This window comes from Haemorhous mexicanus, chromosome 14 (genome assembly GCF_027477595.1).
Source record: "Haemorhous mexicanus isolate bHaeMex1 chromosome 14, bHaeMex1.pri, whole genome shotgun sequence".
Taxonomy (NCBI): domain Eukaryota; kingdom Metazoa; phylum Chordata; class Aves; order Passeriformes; family Fringillidae; genus Haemorhous; species Haemorhous mexicanus.
The window spans coordinates 18,661,360-18,680,844 of record NC_082354.1 but is presented as its reverse complement, the minus strand read 5'-3'; the positions used below and the strand labels follow the sequence as shown (position 1 = coordinate 18,680,844).

The 19,485-nt window shown below is 43.2% G+C and overlaps 1 long non-coding RNA gene across 2 annotated transcripts in view; it reads left to right on the top strand.

Annotated features, from left to right (window-relative positions):
* LOC132333902 (uncharacterized) overlaps positions 1-19,485 on the top strand; it is a 93,604-nt gene that overhangs the window by 55,139 nt on the left and 18,980 nt on the right. Inside the window, exons 1-4 of one of the 2 annotated variants that reach the window (XR_009488294.1) lie at positions 8,872-8,986; positions 13,117-13,307; positions 18,891-18,946; positions 19,066-19,147. This is a non-coding gene — a long non-coding RNA (uncharacterized LOC132333902). Of the gene's footprint in view, positions 1-8,871; positions 8,987-13,116; positions 13,308-18,890; positions 18,947-19,065; positions 19,148-19,485 lie in introns of those variants that run through there. The other variant, XR_009488293.1, reaches the window with a different exon arrangement.

Genomic DNA, 19,485 nt, shown 5'->3' with positions numbered 1-19,485 from the left:
ATGGTGTTGGCTTTCAGGATTTTGGGGTTTTTTTGATGAATTTTGACCAACCAATCCCCCTCGAAGTTCCATTAGCGCAGGGTTTGCAGAGCTGGGGAAATTTCATTCTCTGGTGTCGCTTTGAAGAGACTCTTCAGGTGGTGAATGTTCTCATCATGGCTCTTTTGTCAGTGCAGGGGACTTCATTAGAGAGTGCCAGCGCTTGAAAGGGCAGAGCCTGCTGCCGAGGAAGCTGTCCTGCAGTGTCATTATCAGCTGTCAATGCAACCCTGCCTCAGGCCATTCCCACAACATCTCTGATTCTGTTCCCCTCTGCCCCCTTTCATGCCAGCAAATGGTAGAATTGTGTCTTTGAAAGTGGTGGAGAGCCTGGCACGATGGATTCCTCATAATATTGTGGGGGATATTGAGCCAGGCCCACGGGGATTTTCAAAGGGGTGGAATTATGCTGATCATCCTGCAGGGAAGTTCAGCCTTATCTCCAATCCTGCAAATAAAACACGGGTGTGCTTTCCTTGTCATTAAAGCCAGTCCATAAAAGATGCATGAGATGACAGTGAAGGTGCTGGCCTGGAAATACACTGCATTTTTCCAAACAGCTCAAAGGCAGCGGTTCTCTGTGAGCCTCTCTAACACCAGGGCACCCTCTGACCCAAATCCTCCAAAGGGACTGAGCTTTGTGGAACAACTTCGGGCTCTCAGGCATCAGAGAGTGTAACTCTGAGAGTTTCTTGTGTGTGTGTGAGGAAACTGGAGAGACATCACCCTCCAGTGCAGATAACAGAAAAGTGATGTTTTTCTCCTGGGGTGGACTGGAACTGGTGGATGTGACACAGCCCTTCCCCTCCCCAGGACGGGCACAATGTCCCTGAGTTACCTGAGCCATGTCTTGGTGGCACCTGGGCACATCCTGCAGCTGCTGCAGGGAAGGGCTGGAGCCAGAGGTGCCTGGGAGGAGGGAGGGCACTGCAGGATCCTGCTGAGTGTGAGTTTAGGAATGACAGACCAGCACCTTGAATTTATGTGCAGGTAAGCACTTCTCTTCCTCACCTCACTTTTATACTTTGCTAAATCCAGATTTAGGGCTTGATTTCCTTCTTATGGCGTGGTTGTCAGGACATGGCATTCAGAAAATCTTGAATCTATTCACTTCTTTTTGCCCTGCCTACCCCAATTTAAAGCTGTAGTTACTGGGAGACAGCACAGGGATCTGGAAGGAAAATTATGTTCACCTCTTGGCTTTCTGTTGTAAGCATAATATTCAGAGTGTTTTTTGCCATATTAATGTGCAGCTCATAATTGTTAATATTGCCAGTGATTTACTGATGAGCCTCTTAACTTTGAGCAAGGCTGTGACTCAATCCCTTTCCCTGGAGCATTAAGAGCTAATTTGACATTTGCTACAGGCAAAGCTGCGAGATGACTCAGATTGTCAAATGTCCTTTGTCCTCACAAATGCAAAATCCTCCAGCCAAGTTTCAAACGCAATTCCATTTTATTCTAATTTATTGTTCATTCCTCTTCTTGACACAGCAGCTCCCTAACGAGTCCCCACATGGTTACTGGAATGCTGGCTCACAAAGGGCCCCTGGCAGTCGGTGGCACAGGACAGCAGGCAGGCAGGATTGCTGATCAAACACCCTTGGAGAGCTCTGCCACAACAATGGGGAAAAGCTGAATCAAGCTGGGGGAAGAGAAGGGCTGAACAAGACTTGTTTGTGTCAAGCAGATGAGATTATTTTAAATGGGCCTGAGACTGAAAATGGAGTGGAATGAGTTCATTTCTGTGCACTCCTTAGAATGCATATTTTTTAAGGCATTGATTATGAGGCAAGTGGTGGATAAAACACTAATACCAATGAGCAGAGCAGGAATGAACCATCAGACCAATCAGGGATGATTCCTCTGAGGGTGAATCACTCCTGGGTCATCTGTATTAAAAGTAATGAGAGCCTTTTAAATAATCATTTTTTTCTCTTGCATCCTTTTGAGTCATGATCTTGATTTTATTTGTTTTAAAATACTCACAAGAAGAGAACATCCGTGGCTCAGTTTTACAAGCAGTATGTTTGCTTTTAATTTATTCTAAAATATAATTGTTCTTTACACAATGTATCAAAGCCTCCATCAGTTCAAGAGGTAAATGGCACAAAGGAATTGATCAATTTAGAATTCAAAATACTAAAATAGATTTTTGATTTTGTGTACCTCAATGAAAGTAATTAGATTTTTTTTTCCCTAATCTGAGAGGAATTTAAATGACAGTGTATAGCCTTGAACTTCCCCTGATCTCTGCACTGTAGCTGCATACAAATCAATAACACACTTCACCTACAAGAGTTTATGTCCTTGTCAGCTCAAAATTCTGGTCACTCAGGGCTGTCACACTGAAGGTGAGCTTGCACATCTCCCTGGAGTTCTCCATCCCCCTGGTGGGGCAGGGAATGGCAGTGGCAGGAAAGCAGCCGTGGTTGTGGTTCTCTGCCAGCCCTTCTTAAAAACAACCCCAAACCTTAAAAGCAAGGGGATCTTAGTCACAAATGGGAAATGTTGCTGTCCCTGAGGAGCCCCTGGGATGCCAGTGCTCTGGGGGGTCTCAGGAGGGTGGGCAGCAGGAGCTGGCTGGGTTTCTGCTGAACAGGATTCTCACTCTGGGCACTGAGTCAGGAGCCCAAAAGGAGGAACAATGGGAGATGATTTAGCACAGCAATACCTCCCTTGCACAGAGACAATGAAATATGGCCTGTGTTATTTTGTCACTAACTTTTACCTGCCTCACTCTGAAATCACCTTTTAAGTTATTTCAATATAATTCCCTGAGCTGTGCTTTAATAAGAAAACCAAAAAACCCAGCCCAGCCACTGTCTGAAACTGCAGTATTGCCATGGCCCACCATTTGGCTTTATGCACAGAGTCTTAGTCATATTGATGATGATGATTATATCATCATCATCATCATCATCCTCTTCTGAGATGAAGAGACTTCAGAAAGTGAACTCTTACTGATCTTGAAAGGAGCTGTAGCCTCAAGTCCTGGGCTCAGTGACAGGATCTGGATTACACTTCCTTCCATAGTATGAACACTGAAGTTATTTAGCCAGGGGCCTGAGGGCTGCTCCTTGTTGACCCAGAAACAGACTCACAACAAGATCTGAACCCTTCCAGCAATTCCAGAATAAAAGACATTTATTCTGAAAAGGCAAAAGGGTTAACTCTGTTAGGAAACAAGACTCTGAGAAAATGGCCAGACTGAAATGCAGCTGTTACCATCAAACATTGCATGTGCTGCTCCTAGAATAAATGGGTTTACTTGGTACATATTCCTCACCTCATTGGAGCTAAGAAAAAGCAGCAATTCTGTTAAAACCTCACTCTTCTCCTGTCTTGTTTCCAGGTGCTATTAAAAAAAATTAAAAAAAAAACCAACAAAACACATTCCCTAAACTGATTGACTTTGGTCAAGAGCTCTTTCAATGTCACAGAAATAGATTTCATTGGTGTTGACAGCCTGGCTTGATGCTAAGCTTGTATTGAAACCCTACCAACAGGAAAGGACTGCTGAGTTGAACATAATGGTCATATTAGGGGTTTTTGCAGCGCCTGTCTCTGTGGTGGATGTGATTTCCTCTATTTTGACCCCAAGAAGCTTTTACAGCAGCTCATTTAAAGTTCATGTCTCCGAAAGGAAAACAGTGGAAATACAAAAAGTGAAATGATCAACAGCACTTTGATGTGGAGGAGCCCTCCCACCAGCCAGGAGCTCTGCGGGGAGCAGAGATGGGAAATCAGAGCTGCCCTTAAAACACAGGAAATGTCTTTTCTAACATAATATACATGAAACTCCCCAGTACTCTCCCTCCCTGTAAACTACTCGAGGACAGGAGGTGCAGACTCTAAGGATGTGGAGAGTGCTCCTAAATGCCTGCCCTCCTCCAGCTTCCCCTGCTGCTGCTTGTTGCTGTGCACTGAGCATTTTGTGGCCTCCTAAGGGGCTGTGAATGATGCATCCAGCAGCAACTTTCACATCCTCTGAGACCATTGCCATTTTCTAAAGCAGCTTGGTTCAGGGCTGGAATTGAAACCATGCACTGAACTGGCATTTTTATATCGGCCACTCTGGAAGTCTAGTCCCTTATTTCCATGTGCTGTCATCTTCTTTTCTACCCAGTCTTTGAAAGAAAAAAACCTGGAAACAGTCCAGCATCTCAGCTGAAGCCATGAGCATTCCCCACCCTGGTGCTCTCCTCCTTGTGGTCAGTCTGCAATGTCCAGCCATGCAAACCAGGGGAAGGAAATGAGCTCCCTCCCTCATCCACCAAGAGTATTTCCTGGATGAAATTGAAGCAGGGCTACAATCCTTTTTTCTCTTCTTTTTTCCCCAAAGTCTGGTCAAGAGCAAGTTCCCAGTCAATAAATCTCTCTTTGCACAGCCTCTCTGTGCTTCTGTTTCCCTTGGTGGTGGCATCCCCCCAGTGTGGGGTAAGGAGAGGTGTCCTGGAGCATCCTGAGTTGGAAGGGATCTACAGGGGTCATCCGAGTGCATCTCCTGGACAGAAAGTCCAACAGCTGTGCATTAAATGCAATTCCACGGCCAGAAGGGAGCCCTGGAAACACAACTATTCCACAGTTCCACCCTTGACTCCCACTCTCCTTACCCAATCCTGGTCTGGAAAGGGAAGGACAACCCCAAATTCTGTGAAACTGTGGCAATATGGGAAAAGTTCACAATTTACTGGAGTCAGCTGGGTAATGTTCATTCCTGGAGTTTGCTCATTTTTGCCAGAGGAGCAGAACTAAGTTACACTTTTGTCCTTAGCTATGACTTTTTGAGAGTGTGACTCAGGATGGTAGGAAAATTGTTTAATATTCCTCTATGGTGATGATGTGTGCAAATCTGTTCCCCCAGCACCTTTTTAGATATTTTTGTTTTACACTCTTTTTTCCCCCCCAGTTTGTACAGATGTAAATTTGTCAAATGGAATGTGCTTCAAACAGTGTGGAGAAATACAGTTAATTGTTGAAAAATACTTTTAAAATGCTGTAATTTGTTACCAATAAGTTGAATTATAAACAGCAAAATTAAGCTTGGTGCTAATTTCTCTTGTGTTCCTCCCAGTTGGCAAAAATAGAAAACGGCTAGTCAGCTTTCCCATTGTTTACATAGTTTTGAGTTTTTAATTAACATAATCTGCTTATTGCAATGTAGCTGTTAATTGCAGCCAGTTGAAGGAGAGGGGTACAAATTGCTGTTTATGTAGTAGAAGAAGGAGCCAAATAATTAGGGAAACTGTTTCCCATATAGGAAATGACAATATTTTCTTTCTTTACACTGAAACATAAATAAATCTGTGACCAACTGTTTAGACACCATTTAAAAAGCACGGCGAGGAACTTCAGCACTTTCAGATTGGTTCATTCTCCATCAACTTGCCTGAACACATTTTTCTTTTTAATGAAAATGAAGCTTCTGTTAGGAAGAACTCTGTGCTCAGTTTTGGGGATTTTGGGGGAGTCTGTAAATTCTCTCTGGTCAGTCCCAAGACTGTTCTGCAGCACCAGCTCTGGGCTTTGAATATCTGAGACCAGCTTGAGTTTTTATAGGAATGAGTGTCAGTGTCTGTGAGTGTTCCAAGACTACTTTAGTGTCTTCATTATTGGCAATTAAAATGATCACTGTTGAGGCACTGAGGATTTCTATTTGTTTTCCTCAAAAATGATGGGGTCTTAGCAAGGAAAAAAATAAATCAATGGTTTTGGCAAATATTCATATGATATGCCTGTCTCTAAGCATGCTTAATTACTGGATGTGACTCTGCAGGGGAATCTTAGGCAGAGAACCATTAATTTTGACTTTTTCTGCAAACCTAAGCAACAGAACCAAACCTAATTACAGAGCTGAGTTTTGTCCCAGCCCCATAATCCACTGTGCAAGTTTTACTCTTCTTCACACTTGCACTGCAGCCAGATATGGCAAAGGCTGTTAAGTATTCTGATCTCATCAGCTAAAAAGGAACAAAAAGGGATGCTGCTAAGATGACTTGGTTCTCTTTAAACACAGCAAGCTTTGCTTTATGCTAGAATGAGCAATGATTAAGAAGGTTCCACTGCATTATTAGAAATCTTTAATTGCAAAACGAGGAGCAGCTATGTATTTTGTGAAATGTAATCGAAATCACTCGCAGGAGCAAATTAAATATATTCATGAGTGAAAGTTCCAAATATTTTATCTGTCGACCTTTACCATGCTCTGTAAAATTGGTGCTGTTGCATAACTTTAAAAACAACAGTGCTGCAATGTTTAATCTGATGTGTTTTGGAATTTTGGATGCCACCCTTGATTGGCAATGCTGACAGCTGAGTGTGGGGGCATCCTTGTGGCTCAGATATTGCCCTTAAGCCCATTAATAATATTAATTTCTGATATTAATAACAGGGACAATGGTTATTGATCTATTCCAAATGACACCCTGCTTTTCTAGGCTGGGCACCTGAGTCAGGGAAATGGCTGATGAATTGCTGGCAGGATAAAAGGGATCCTTGGAAGTAAAATTTATACTTTGAACCTTCCAAATCATTGTTGCCATGATAATTCATTTTACTTTGTGACAAAACACTGGGGTCTGCAGTGAGACTTAACTCAGGCTGATGCTGCTGAAGAATGTCCTGATGAATTGTGTGCAGTAGTTCAGCAGAGGATAATAGATCCTGGAAGAAAAAAAAGTTCCTAAAATGACCACTAATGCTGTTTTCCAGGAGAAACAGCTCTCTTATTTACAGGATGTGAAGAGGGGTGATGGAGAGCTTTTAGACAGAAAGTGAAACAACTCTTCAAGCATCCTAATGCCCTCAGAATACCTCCTTGCCCCCCTCTTCCTGGTCCTTTATGATTCCAGTCTCTTTTGAGTGAAAATGCTACAATAAAATATATTATCCCTTTTATTGTAAAGAGGGAGACAGAACACTTTCCGAGCAATTCAAGAGATGCAAGTGAACCTAATCACTCCTGAAATCAAAAGAAGTAGAGAAAATTCTTCTTCCCCTTCTTTTGCCTGGTAATGAAAGTGAGTACTTAGTCTTGGACTCCTGTCACCATTCTGCCCCAGCAAATGAGCAGGGAATGGATCTTCCCACGGCTGCCCTGCTCCCAGCTCAGAGCTGCCACTCCTGCATCCTCTGCCCCCCTTCTCTGGTGTGGCACCAACTTCTGACGTGGAACTGAAGAGTGGTTATCAATGGGTGCAGGCCTCAGGATGGCTCTGCTGTGACTGCTCTGATGGGAAGGGAAGTGTGAGGAGGAGAATTGTGGTTTTGGGGTCAGTGTTCCTGACGTGCAGCAGAATTCCTTCAGTTTGGTCTCCATTTGTTTCTGTCTGCATCAGTGGGTCATTCAGCCTTTTGCACAACAAATTCTCCAGATCACGACTGCTCTTCTGCCCCCAGGGTAAATTGCAGCTTAAGAATCAGCTGGTTGGAGAGAGGGTAATTTAGGCAGGTCAAAACTGCTCCTAAATCAGCAGGGTTGAATGCCTCATTTAAGTGAAGATGAGGAACACCCGGGATTCTTGCTGAAATCTGAACCCAGCACAGACTTTGCCAGTGCTGGAACCCTCCTGGCTGGTACTCACAGGCAGAAAACTTCAACAGAGATTGTGACAAAGTACAAATATCTTCTGCAGCTGGAGCTTGTTCCTGTGCAAGGCTTTTTGTTTCCAGGGGCTGTGTGGAGAGTGAGTGACAGCCACCAGCAGCCCCCTCCCAGGTGACAGGGGGGTGACAAGGGGGGCTCATCACTCAGTTCACTTTGTTGGTATAAAACACAGCACTGAGAGTTTGGAGCAGATGAGGCAGCACTTTCACAGAAAACTCTGAGACCTTTTGGCAGCTTGCAAGTGAGAAGGAAGCTGTCTCTATGTGCACAATGCACTGTATTTCATTAATTCAAATTGCCAAGGAATCAGCACAGGTGTTTTTAATATCCCAAATCAAGGGAGTGATTGAGATCCTGTAAATAAGATTTTCTCAAAAACTCAAGAGATAAAGGAAAGAGTTGCTTGATGCAGTGGCATCATTTCAATTCAGACAGATTCTGATGATGAACAGGAGCATGCAGAAACACTTATTTTGTTTTATTTTCACTTTTAACATGTCTTGGTAATAAACAAGCCCTAAGAATAAATATACCTGCTAAAAGAGGGCAAAGGGCTCTGCGGCATTGAGAGTTCCTCCCCTTGCAGTGCAGCAGCTGGACAATGATGATCCAGCCACAGTGACACAGTTCCCCCCCATGGAGCACTCTTGCAGCAGGAAATGTTAAAAGCAGGAATAAGATAAAATGTTTTTATAGGACCATTGATCTTGTGTGACCTAAAAGGAGTGAAGAGAGGTGGCAGAGTGCTGAGCTGTCCCATGCAAAGCTCAGCACTGAACATGGAAAACAGCCTCACCAGAACTGTGCCCAAATTAGGGGTGAGGGACAGGAGGCAGGCTGACCTTTAGAACTTTTTAGGACTTCAAAAGCTAGTAAAGAAAATAAAAGCTGTCAGGTTCCCTAAAAAAGCAAAGCTTGGATGACAACTGGGACTGCATTCTCAATGAAAATGGGAATTTCTCTTAAATTTTAAAAAATTGCTTTCAAGCATCCGGTGTCCCTGCCAGGTGACATCATGGAATTTTATTACCTGCTTTCAAGTCCCAATACAGAGGTAGTGGAACAGAAGAACATAATAATAATAATAATAATAATAATAATAATAATAATAATAATAATAATAATAATAATAATAGATATTTTATTTTATTTTATTTTATTTTATTTTATTTTATTTTATCTTATTTTATTTTATTTTTTTATTTATTTATTTCCCCCTGCAGTCTGTTTTTCCCCTTCACCCTTTGTTTTTAAAGTCCTTTCCACTTTCCAGCCCGGGTGTTTTCCTGCAGAGGCACAGCAAGTCAGCCCAACTCCTCCCTCCCCACCCAATCAGGGGTAAGTCTGTCAGAATCAGCAATCTTTTTGTTTTGAATAAAGCTTTTAAATATTTAGTCTGAAGCTTGAGCCCAGCCCTTGTGCCACATCCAGTGCTGACAGTCAGAGTCAGAGCAAACACTGACGGAAATAATTTGGAAGTAAACTGACAAATTCTGTCTGGTTTGATTTCTTTTGTTTTCCTGCCCATGAATCATTCAGGAACAGACTGGGTGTTCTCAGAACACACTTTCTCTCAGACAGGCAGGATTCTCTTTCTGCCTCCAGCTCAGATTCCTTGGTGCCACTTGGTGGGATTTTGATGAAAAAGTGAAACTCTTGGCTCACACAGCTCTCCTCCCCTCTCCTGCTCAGCTGAGCTTGCAAAGGGGATTCTCTGTGGCTGCCAGTGATTTTGAGTTGCTTATCAAGAGCCTGGTCTAATCTAATCTAAAAGCTCTCCAGTGACAGGGAGTTTATATCACTGCTGTCTGGGAAGAACTGCTGCTCCAAATCCAAATTTGGTTGTTTTATTTACATCTGCCTGGCAGCTCACTGAAGGAAGTGTGCTTGGATGTAATTTCCCAGCCATTTTCAGATCCAAAATGAGACCTTAGACAAAGGAAAATGCAATTTTTGGGGTGATGAACATGTCATGAGGGAATGAGCTTTACTTGCTTGTCCCTAGCATTGAATATCAGATAGAAAATGAAGCAGGTTCCAATCAGAGACTGATCTGAGGTGAAACCCAGTGTGAGACCCCCTCCATCACTCAAAATATTCAGAATAAATCAAGCTTCTCCATGGCCATGGGGTAGGAATATCTGTATGACTTTCAGCTTGAGTAAAAGATGACTTTTATATTCACTCCAGCAATCCGAGTTTTCCATTTGTGTCTCCCATGTGTTTTCAGATGCTGTGGTTGTGGTTGGTTTAAGGGTTGGGTTTTTTCTCTTTCCAGAATAATCCATGCTTTCTGGTCAATGAGATTAAGCAAGTTGACACTAAATAAAAACGAATTAAATAACGTGATTACCAATTGTTTATCCTCAGGGAATAGATTATTTAAAAAAGTGGAAACAAATGGTGTCAAGATGCAGTCTGAATAATAATAATAATAATAATAATAATAATAATAATAATAATAATAATTGTAGCTTTTGGCTGCCAGTAGCCAGCTGCCAGCTGAGTCAAGATGCAGCCTCATCTCCTGCCCACTGCCTTTGAGCAGCAGTTATGGATTAAGTCTGACAGAGTGAAAATAAATGGGAGAGTGTAGCTGAAGCCAAGCATTTATCAATCCTGGTTGCAGTCTTTGCAAGGCGAGCCTGATACAATTTAATAAGATAACAAAAAGCTTAAAGGTGTCTCCAGGATGTCAAAATCTGGATTGATGCCCTGTACCCATGCCACTGCTCTTTACTTGATGAATTTTAAGCTGTTTCAGGTATTGGGTTTAGCATCCATAAGTCAGTAGGTGCAACAGGAATTATTTTTGGGCACTAAAGTGAATACCTGTGCATTCCTATGGCAGGGGTACTTCAGGATCATAAAATGGGGGGAAGAACCAGAGAAATCATTGGGATAACAGGTCAGCTCCCTCGTTATGGGTCATGCTGGGCTTTACATTCTCCAAAGCTTTGTTTCAAGCAATTTAGGGATTAAACCTGGGAGTGCAGGAAGAGAGAGACCTGCAATAAACTGAAAGAACATTTCCTTCTCTGTTTTTGTTTCCCTTTTGGAACTGGAGATGTTATCATGGCCCCTCTTTTCTCTGCTCTTCATTACATTTGAAATGAGCAAGCAGGATGCCATCACCTGCAAGGTTATTTTTCTGTCCCTCGTTTAATATCTTCACTGGTTCCCAAACCTTTGAGTCCAGTGACATTCCACTGTGTGGGTTTGGTGACTTTTTGTTCAAGAGCCCTGTGAATTTTCCCAGCACAGAACAGATGGGCCTGTCTCTGCCTGCAGCATTTCTCTCCAATGAGAGAAAATTAAACAATTGCAGGTGGGTTTTGTGCCCGTGTGTAATAAATACCATCAAGATATCAATCATTGGTTAAGGTAACCTTTTGGACTGCACAGAAGGAATCCCTGTAGTCTCTCAATGACTATTTATCATTCTTTTCCAGAGTGATTTTGATCCCAATCGATTCTTTTCTTGTGCTGCTCTATTTTTATGCCCTGGTCCATCTTTAATACACACCCTGGCACTCTCTGTTCTTGAGGGTGCAAGGACTTTGATGGATGTACTCCAGCCACCACTGGCTTTTCATACCAGCTCTCCATTGATTCTCATCAGAGCAGTTTCACCACTGGCACCATTTGTTAGGATTCCTCTGCTTGGTTTTAAAGGCTGTCTGTGTTGGTGCACAAACACTTCAGCTCTTTTTGGGATTCTCTGTGGCTTCTTTGGTCAGGAGGGACCTGCCCCAGTTATTGCAGCTCTTCAGTGAGGTGGGGCAGGAGTGGCCCCACAGCCCTGCCAGGCCAGCCCTGGCTGCTGAGCACAGAGAAGGGCAGGAGGCAGGTGACATTCCTGAGCCCAATTCCCAGAGCAGGAGGGGATGGTCAGCACAGAGAAGCCAGTCAGCTCTCTTTGTCAGGGAGGAAAGGGATGGCTTTGCCTTGATCTGTTACAGAGATGATCAAAAAACAGATTAAAGGGTCCAAGATCTCTGTCCAGCCATGCTGCATCTGTGTGCTGGATAACAATGCTGCCAGGCCTCCTCCTGCCCTCCTCCTGCCTCCACCTCCACCCAAACCAGCTCCTTCCTTTCCTTGGCACGCTTCCCCACATCCACAGGTGTCCAGAACCCCACACCTCAGAGCTGATGGAATTTATCTGGGGGCAGGTGGGTTCAGGCTGGGGGTGACATGGAATAGGTGCAGAATTTCCATCACAGGCCAGGGCTGCTTAGGCTGGGGAATAAATGGAATAGGTGCAGAATTTCCATCACAGGCCAGGGCTGCTTAGGCTGGGGAATAAATGGAATAGGTGCAGAATTTCCATCACAGGCCAGGGCTGCTTAGGCTGGGGGTGACATGGAATAGGTGCAGAATTTCCATCACGTGCTTTCCTGCTCTGCATCCACTCCCAGGGAAGAAAGCAGCCCAAGGAATTCTCAGGGCAGCAAAACCAGCTGCAATTCTGCACTAAACAGCTGCATCTTATGCAGCAATGAGCATTTTCCTGTTTGGGGAGCACCTGGAAAATACCTTGGAAGCTGCATTAGAAGGAATAACCTTTAGTGGGGTGGTCCACAACAGCCATAAATTAAAATTGTTTAAGAATGGGGAGGCTGAGCAGCTGGAACATGCAGGAACTGCATTTTCCACCCAGTTCCTCTGTTCTTTGATTGACTTACAGCCTTCTTGGCCTGCTAGCCCCTGATTAAAATTGTGAGAGTATGATTTTCCAGTACTGTTTGTACAATAAATTGTTTTAAACCAGCCATTGTGATGAGTGCTCCTCTGGAGTTTGATGTATGAGGCACCAGGCTGTATTTCTCAAATCTATTTTAATCCACTGAAAGGAAAATTTTACTATTGTTAAATGCAATTTTTACTAACTTACAGAAAAATGAGTAATTATTAAGGAGTTAGGTCAAGTCTTTCCACTTTTGTTAAAGTGCCAATAGATCTTAGTGATGTGAGAGCTGATAATCATCTTTTCTTTATTATATTGATGCAGATTCTAGATGCATTTATCATTTCATCAGAACATTTGTTTTTGAAAACAAGAAAAGGAATGTCATATATACTAATTCAGTTGCATTGCAATGAGGAAAAAAAAAATTAAAACCAATGAGACCTACATGTTTTTCAGAAGTTCAGCACTCTTTCCCTCTGTTTTCATTATTCAGAGGGTTAAAAACATTTTCTCCAAAGCAGGGGCTGATCTTGTTTCACTCTTGGTGGAGAAAAGTCTCCAAAAGAAACCTGTAAAAGTTGTAGGGAGAACAAAGCTGACCAAAGGTCAGGGTTTGTGGAAGTGGTGGTAGGTAAGTGGTGAAAAATGGCATTTCTGCAGGAGAAAAGAGAAGCCTGGGCAAACCAAGATGCTGGAGCTGCTCAGGACAGTTTGGTACTGAATAACAAGCATTAATTGCACTAATTATTTTTTTTTTTCTTTTTTCTGAATGTAGTTCTTCATGGATGGCACACTTAGAAGGAAGCAAACAAAAATATCTTCTATCAACAGGCTTTTCCTTCCTCTTATCAAGCTTATTAAAGGAGCCAAATCCTTCCAATTCAGTCTGGACTGACCTTTATGTACTTCATTGTAGTTTAAAAAACCCTGACTCTGCTTCACTGGGATTCTGGGCTAAACATTAAGGTGAGCATGGAGTTTTAAGGAATAATGAGCTAATTGCCTCCAGTTCTGTCTCACATTCTTGCTTTAAACCCATATTTCTCTATGGTGTGCAGTGCTTTCTATCCTGCCTGAAATTCTTTTTTTTTCCTTTCTGCACAAGAGCAGGAAAGGAAAAGTGACTGAGGTCACCTGATCCCTTAATGAAAAATGGATGTGGTCAGAGTTCCACCCTGCTGCCAGGGATGTGACAAAGGCTTTGGCAGGGAGCAGGGAGCAGGCAGGCCCAGGGGACAGGCACGAGCTGCTGGGGACACGTGTGCACTTGTAGGAAACGTGGAGACCACGTCCTCCTGTCACCTGCAGGAAATGGAGCTGGCCCTGAGCTCCCAGGGCACAGCTCAGACACCTGCAAGCACCTGAGAGAGCCAAGGGAGAGCCTGGGAGGAGAGCAGGGCTTGAGGGAGGGAGCTGGAACGCCAGTGCAGGGCTGTGGCTCTGTCCAGGCAGAGAGAGAGGGAATGCAGAGCCCTGAGGAACTCAGAGAAACTCACAGCACTGCAGCAGGGCAATGAGGAACTGGAAGGGATGAGGAACTGGGGTGAGGAACTGGAGTGAGGAGGTGGATTGAGGAGTTGGAATGAGGAGCTGGAGTGAGGAATTGGAATGAGGAACTGGAGTGAGGAATTAATTGGAATGAGGAGTTGGAATGAGGAACTGGAGTGAGGAGTTGGAATGAGGAGCTGGAATGAGGAACTGGAGTGAGGAATTGGAATGAGGAGTTGGAATGAGGAGCTGGAGTGAGGAATTAATTGGAATGAGGAATTAATTGGAATGAGGAACTGGAATGAGGAGTTGGAATGAGGAGTTGGAATGAGGAGTTGGAATGAGGAGCTGGAGTGAGGAATTGGAATGAGGAGTTGGAATGAGGAGCTGGAGTGAGGAGTTGGAATGAGGAGTTGGAATGAGGAACTAATTGGAATGAGGAGCTGGAGTTAGTTACGAATTAATTGGAATGAGGAATGCATTGGAATGAGGAGCTGGAGTGAGGAATTAATTGGAATGAGGAGCTGGAGTTAGTTACGAATTAATTGGAATGAGGAATGCATTGGAATGAGGCATTGGAATGAGGAGCTGGAGTGAGGAATTAATTGGAATGAGGAGCTGGAGCTGCAGAGGATGGAGCAAGGAGCAGGAGCCAACGCTGAGCTTTGTGAGGGGATCAAATGTGCCCTGAGATAATTACCTGAGCAGTTCTCAGGTGCACAGCAAGCTCTGTTCTGCTGCTGGGGAAGTCAGGTAATTTAAAGGACACCTGTGAGAGAAGCCCTGGTAACAAGAGGCTGGCACTTGGAGTTTTTTTGTTGTTTGAACAATATTAAGGCTGAGCTGGCACCTCATCATTTCCCCGAGCAGTGGCCTGTTGTAAGTCACAGATTACAGCTCAGAGAAGAAAAGAAATACAAATAGCAGGATTTATAGAAAGCAAATAGTCATTTTGTCTATTAAGGGAGAGTCAAGCTCGGTGCAAGGGAAGGGTGAAATCAATATGCTCTAACTCATAAATGTAAAGGCAGTATAGAAGAAATATGAGCTGATTTGAAGGTGAACTCACTACAATGATCACTTTATTTTTAACACAGTAAGTAGTCTAGTGGTTTCAGTAGCAAAGATGAGAAGTTTATAAAATGTCATAAAACTCTCAGAAGTCAGAGCTTTTTCTTGGGTCATGTCACAAATTTTTTTGGAAAGGAGCACTGTCAGCTGTGTATCAGATCCTTCACTGCTCCTGTGTGTCTTTCAGGGAGAACCAGAATATTAATAGAGCCTTCTTCATTTGATTAATCATTAAAAGAATGGCTGTGATTTGTTTTGTTCCCTTCACAGGAATCCATGCAAATGCAGGTTTGCACCTTCCTTCTCATGATTAACAATTTTAAAGGCATGGTCTGACTGATTATTTAATTTTTTTTTACCCTGAAATGCAAACTCAACAACAACATAAGGCACACAGAGGAAGTTTTATTTCAGATTTACTTCAGTCTGGTCCCTGGCACTAAATTCCCATTTACATCATGTGAAGTAAAGCAGAATAAGTGGGAAAAATAAATTCCTATATGCAGGTTTCTTAAGATTGAAATACTAAAAATCATAAAGATCTTGAGACAAGGTACTGAAATAAAGATCTTGAGATCTGAAGCTACTCAGATTCATTGAATTTCAGGTTATTTGCTGTTTATTCCTTTGTGAAGCTGACAGGTCTGAATAATCTGCTTTTAAAGGTAACATTCTAAATGATAATATCATATTTATATTTATTTTAAACTGCTGCAAAACATAATTACAAAACTGTAGCTTCTTGGTCTTGCCTTTGAATGCCTTTCATTTCTTTGCCACAAAGAGGGCGTGAGGAGGGAGTGAGAAGCAAGCAAGAAAAATGTTTTTATTTCTCCCTGCAGAGGCCTTGTGTGCAGAAAGGACCTTCAGACTGTGAAGAGCAGCACAGGACAAGGAATGAATCTGTTTGTCCCTAGGTGCAGGGAAAAGCTGAGAGCAGAAGTTAATCCTTGGTGGCACTTGATGTGTCAGTAGCTCATGGGAAATGATGGGTTGGAGGAAAGGCCACCAAGGCATGTGAGAGGTCACCTGGGAAGTGACAGAAATGGGGGAAAAAATAAAAATAAGGAGATAAAAAAAGGGGAAAGGTACAAAGAGAGGAATAGAGAAGTGTTCCTTGCAGGAATGTGTCAGATGGCTGTCACTGAACCAAGTCTGGAGCTGTGAAATCTGCAGAAAGGTGCTGCAGATGTGAGATGAAGGGCAGAGCTGGGTGGGTGAGCACAGAGCTGGGAGGTCCCAGGCTCTGCTTTCCAGCTGAGAAACCCCAGCAAGGACAATCCTCCTGGGCCAGCAGCTCATGGTCCTGTCTTTGGGAATAGCAAGCTGCAGATTCCTCTGGGAGAGGAGCAATCCCAGAGACAGAATGTTCTGACCATGAAGGGACCCCCAAGGGTCACCACGCCCAGCTCTTCTGTGACCACACACGGGGAGGAGGGGATGGCAAAAGTGAGCACAGAAATGTCCTGGGGAGGTGCTGGGACATCTGGGCACAGGAGGGGCTGGCTAAGAACTCCCAGCTGGGCCAGGCTGCTGGGGGATAGCTTTTGCCACCTTCAGTTTCTCACAAGACTGCAGCTTGAGTAGAAAGTCAATAGCTCTTTGTCCCTTATCCCTTTACCAGATCATCTCAGAGGAAAATGCTGCTCTGTAATTCCGTGAGGAATTGCCCAGGAAAATCAAGGAATGCTAAACTTAGCAAAGATAATGTTTCTGAAAGCTAATGGAGGGAGGGAAAAAAAAAAAACAAAACAATCCCAAGAGCAAGGCAGAGCTTTTCACACCCAGTGCAGAGCAAAGGGATGGAGATGCACATTTCCCATCCTTGCAGGTCACTCCCCACAGCTCCATCCTGAAGTGAAGAGATCCCTCAAGGGTTAACTCAGCCAAGGGAGATTTAAGATCAATCCTCCTCACTCCAGCCATGCCTCCCTCCAAATCAATAATGGCTGATGAATTCTCTGTCAAGCCCACAGCACAGCCACAATGGAAATCCTGCTCTGTTCCAAAGTGCCTTTGCAAGCCCCTTGGACAAGGGCTGTGCTCTGCTGCATCCAGCATGAGGCTGAATTCCTGCTGATGCTGCACTGCTCTCCTGCACCTTTCTGCCCAGGGAGGGGTTAGGGAGGGCTTTTCTAGCTCATCTCTGAATGAATTCAAACACACTCATCATGTAGATTCTGCTTTCTCCACAGCTGCAAAGTTGTTTTTCAAAATAATGCTCTGATAATTGGATATTTTCTCTAAGTGTAAAGTTCTGTAAGCAGTGCAAGCTATCTGAATTACAACTGAGTTTTTCTGCAAAAACTAGGAAAAATTTAAGTTGGAAAGATCAGATGGTTCACATTCATAAATCAAATCCCTTAATTGCACTGAAGTACTAAAAGAAGAAACACTTTTGTTAACTTGAAAGTTAGGATGCACTTTTTTGGGAATTCAACCCTTTTTGATGTACATATTCCCAGTAAATCTATGCCTGATTCTAATCTACAGTAGCATTGTCCATAATTAAAAATATTTTACAAGATGCTCCCTTAAAAATCCCCAGTAATTAATAATAAATATCTCTTTTCAACTGCACATGCATCTACAATAATGAAACAAAACTGAAGTTACAAGCACAGCACTCCAGCCTGTGCAAACAGACTTGGCAGTTCCAAGTACAGATTTCTGTCAGGAAGGATGCATTCTCCTTGAAGATGTTTGTGCAACCTACTTATCAGAAAAAAGAGATTTCCTGGAGATTTCCTTTAATTAGCTGGAACAAGTCATTAGCAAAGCAAGCAACTAAAACCATAAGCATATAAGCTAGCATGGTTTATTAAAAAGCAATAATTAAAAATATATCCTGAAATTCAAGAGAGGTGTGACCAGGTTCAGTAACAGCTCTTTCTGTGGACAACAATGAGAGGGTAGGAAGAGAAAATTTAGCAGTCTGCCTGGAAAGATAATGAGAAGAGAGGAAATACATGATCCATGCTAATGTGGTTTATGTCCCTCCCCTTCCCAGTTTCTGAAAGCCTCCATTTATTCCTCTGGCAATTAGGACTCATCATCACTGTCAATTATATTTTTGCACTGAGTGAATGCAAGGTCATTTCCAAAAAGTTCTGAATCAGATAAGCCCAAAGTTTGGAATGCAGTGATTTTGCTGTGAGTGCTCTCTGGAGCAGCCACAGCCTGGTGGGGGTCAGGGGGCCACGAGGGGATTACAGAAGGTGGGGCTGTGTCCCTGCCCCTGCCCACAATGAGAATTGGGTGTCCCTTACCCATAGGGAGAATTGTGTGCCCTTGCCCTTGCCCAAAATGAGAATTGGGAGTCCCTTCTCCTACTTACAGTGAGAATTGGGAGTCCCCTCCCTTCCCCACAATGAGAATTGGGTGTCCCTTACCCATAGGGAGCATTGTGTGCCCTTTCCCTTACCCAAAATGAGAACTGGGTGTCCCTTCCTTTACCCACAATGAGAATTTTGTATCCCTTCCCTACAATGAAAATTTGGTGTCCCCTTCCTTACCCAAAATGAGAATTGGGTGTCCCCTCCCTTTCACAAAATGAGAATTGGGTGTCCCCTCCTTTTCCCAAAATGAGAATTGGGTGTTCCTTACCCACAATGAAAATAGGGTGTTCATTCCTTTACCCATAATGAGAATTGGGTGTCCCTTCCTTCACCCAAAATGAGAATTGTGTGTCTTCTCCTGTATCCACAATGAGAATTGGGTATCCCCTCCTTTGCCCACAATGAGGACTGGGTGTCCCTTCCTTTATTCACAATGAGAATTTGGTGTCCCTTCCTTTATTCACAATGAGAATTTTGTGTCCCTTCCCTTGCCTGTGATGGGATTTCGTGCCTTATTCCTCTCTCCCCAGGCTGAAAGGCACCCCTGCAGTTCTGCACTGTGCATATTGACTCTGATGAAGCTTTGTGTAATAAGATTTAAATTGTAATGACTCATTATGTCAACCCTTTTTTCTGCTGTTATTTTACACAGTCAGTGTGCACTGAATGCAGGGTCCTACTGCAGAAAATCCCAGCAAGCTGGCTGTGGTAAGTATTAAAGAAAAACTACTGTGGAAACTTCTCCCAAAACCTTGGCATGAGCAGAGGCCCAAAAGGATGATTTGTGTGAGTGAGTGGCCTTTTACAGCCATTTTCATCCGTTCCAGATTTTCTCCTGAGTCCATCACATTCAGATCCAGATCCCCACTGGCTTTTAGTGGGACCAGACTGTCTTTGTATGAGCCTGAGGTGAGTGGCTTCAAAGTATTATTTTCCAAGATTGTTAAAACATTCAGCCATGCACACTCACACAGAGAGCTGTTTTCTAATAATCCTTTTATCAGCCTGAAGCTGAAACAACTTTCTTTCTTGCAAGGATCTGTTATTGAGAGTTTCTTATTAGTAACTAGATGCTGACATTGATTTCATTAAAAAAATAAGCCCAGTCCCCAAGAGCTTTTGATTTATTTTTTTTAATTGCATAACATGTAGAGTATAAACACAAACTGCTTTGCTCAGAACTGTACCTCTTTAATTGCCTGAATTAAAAGGATTTCTGGATCAGCAGTTTCTCTCATTTTTGGTAC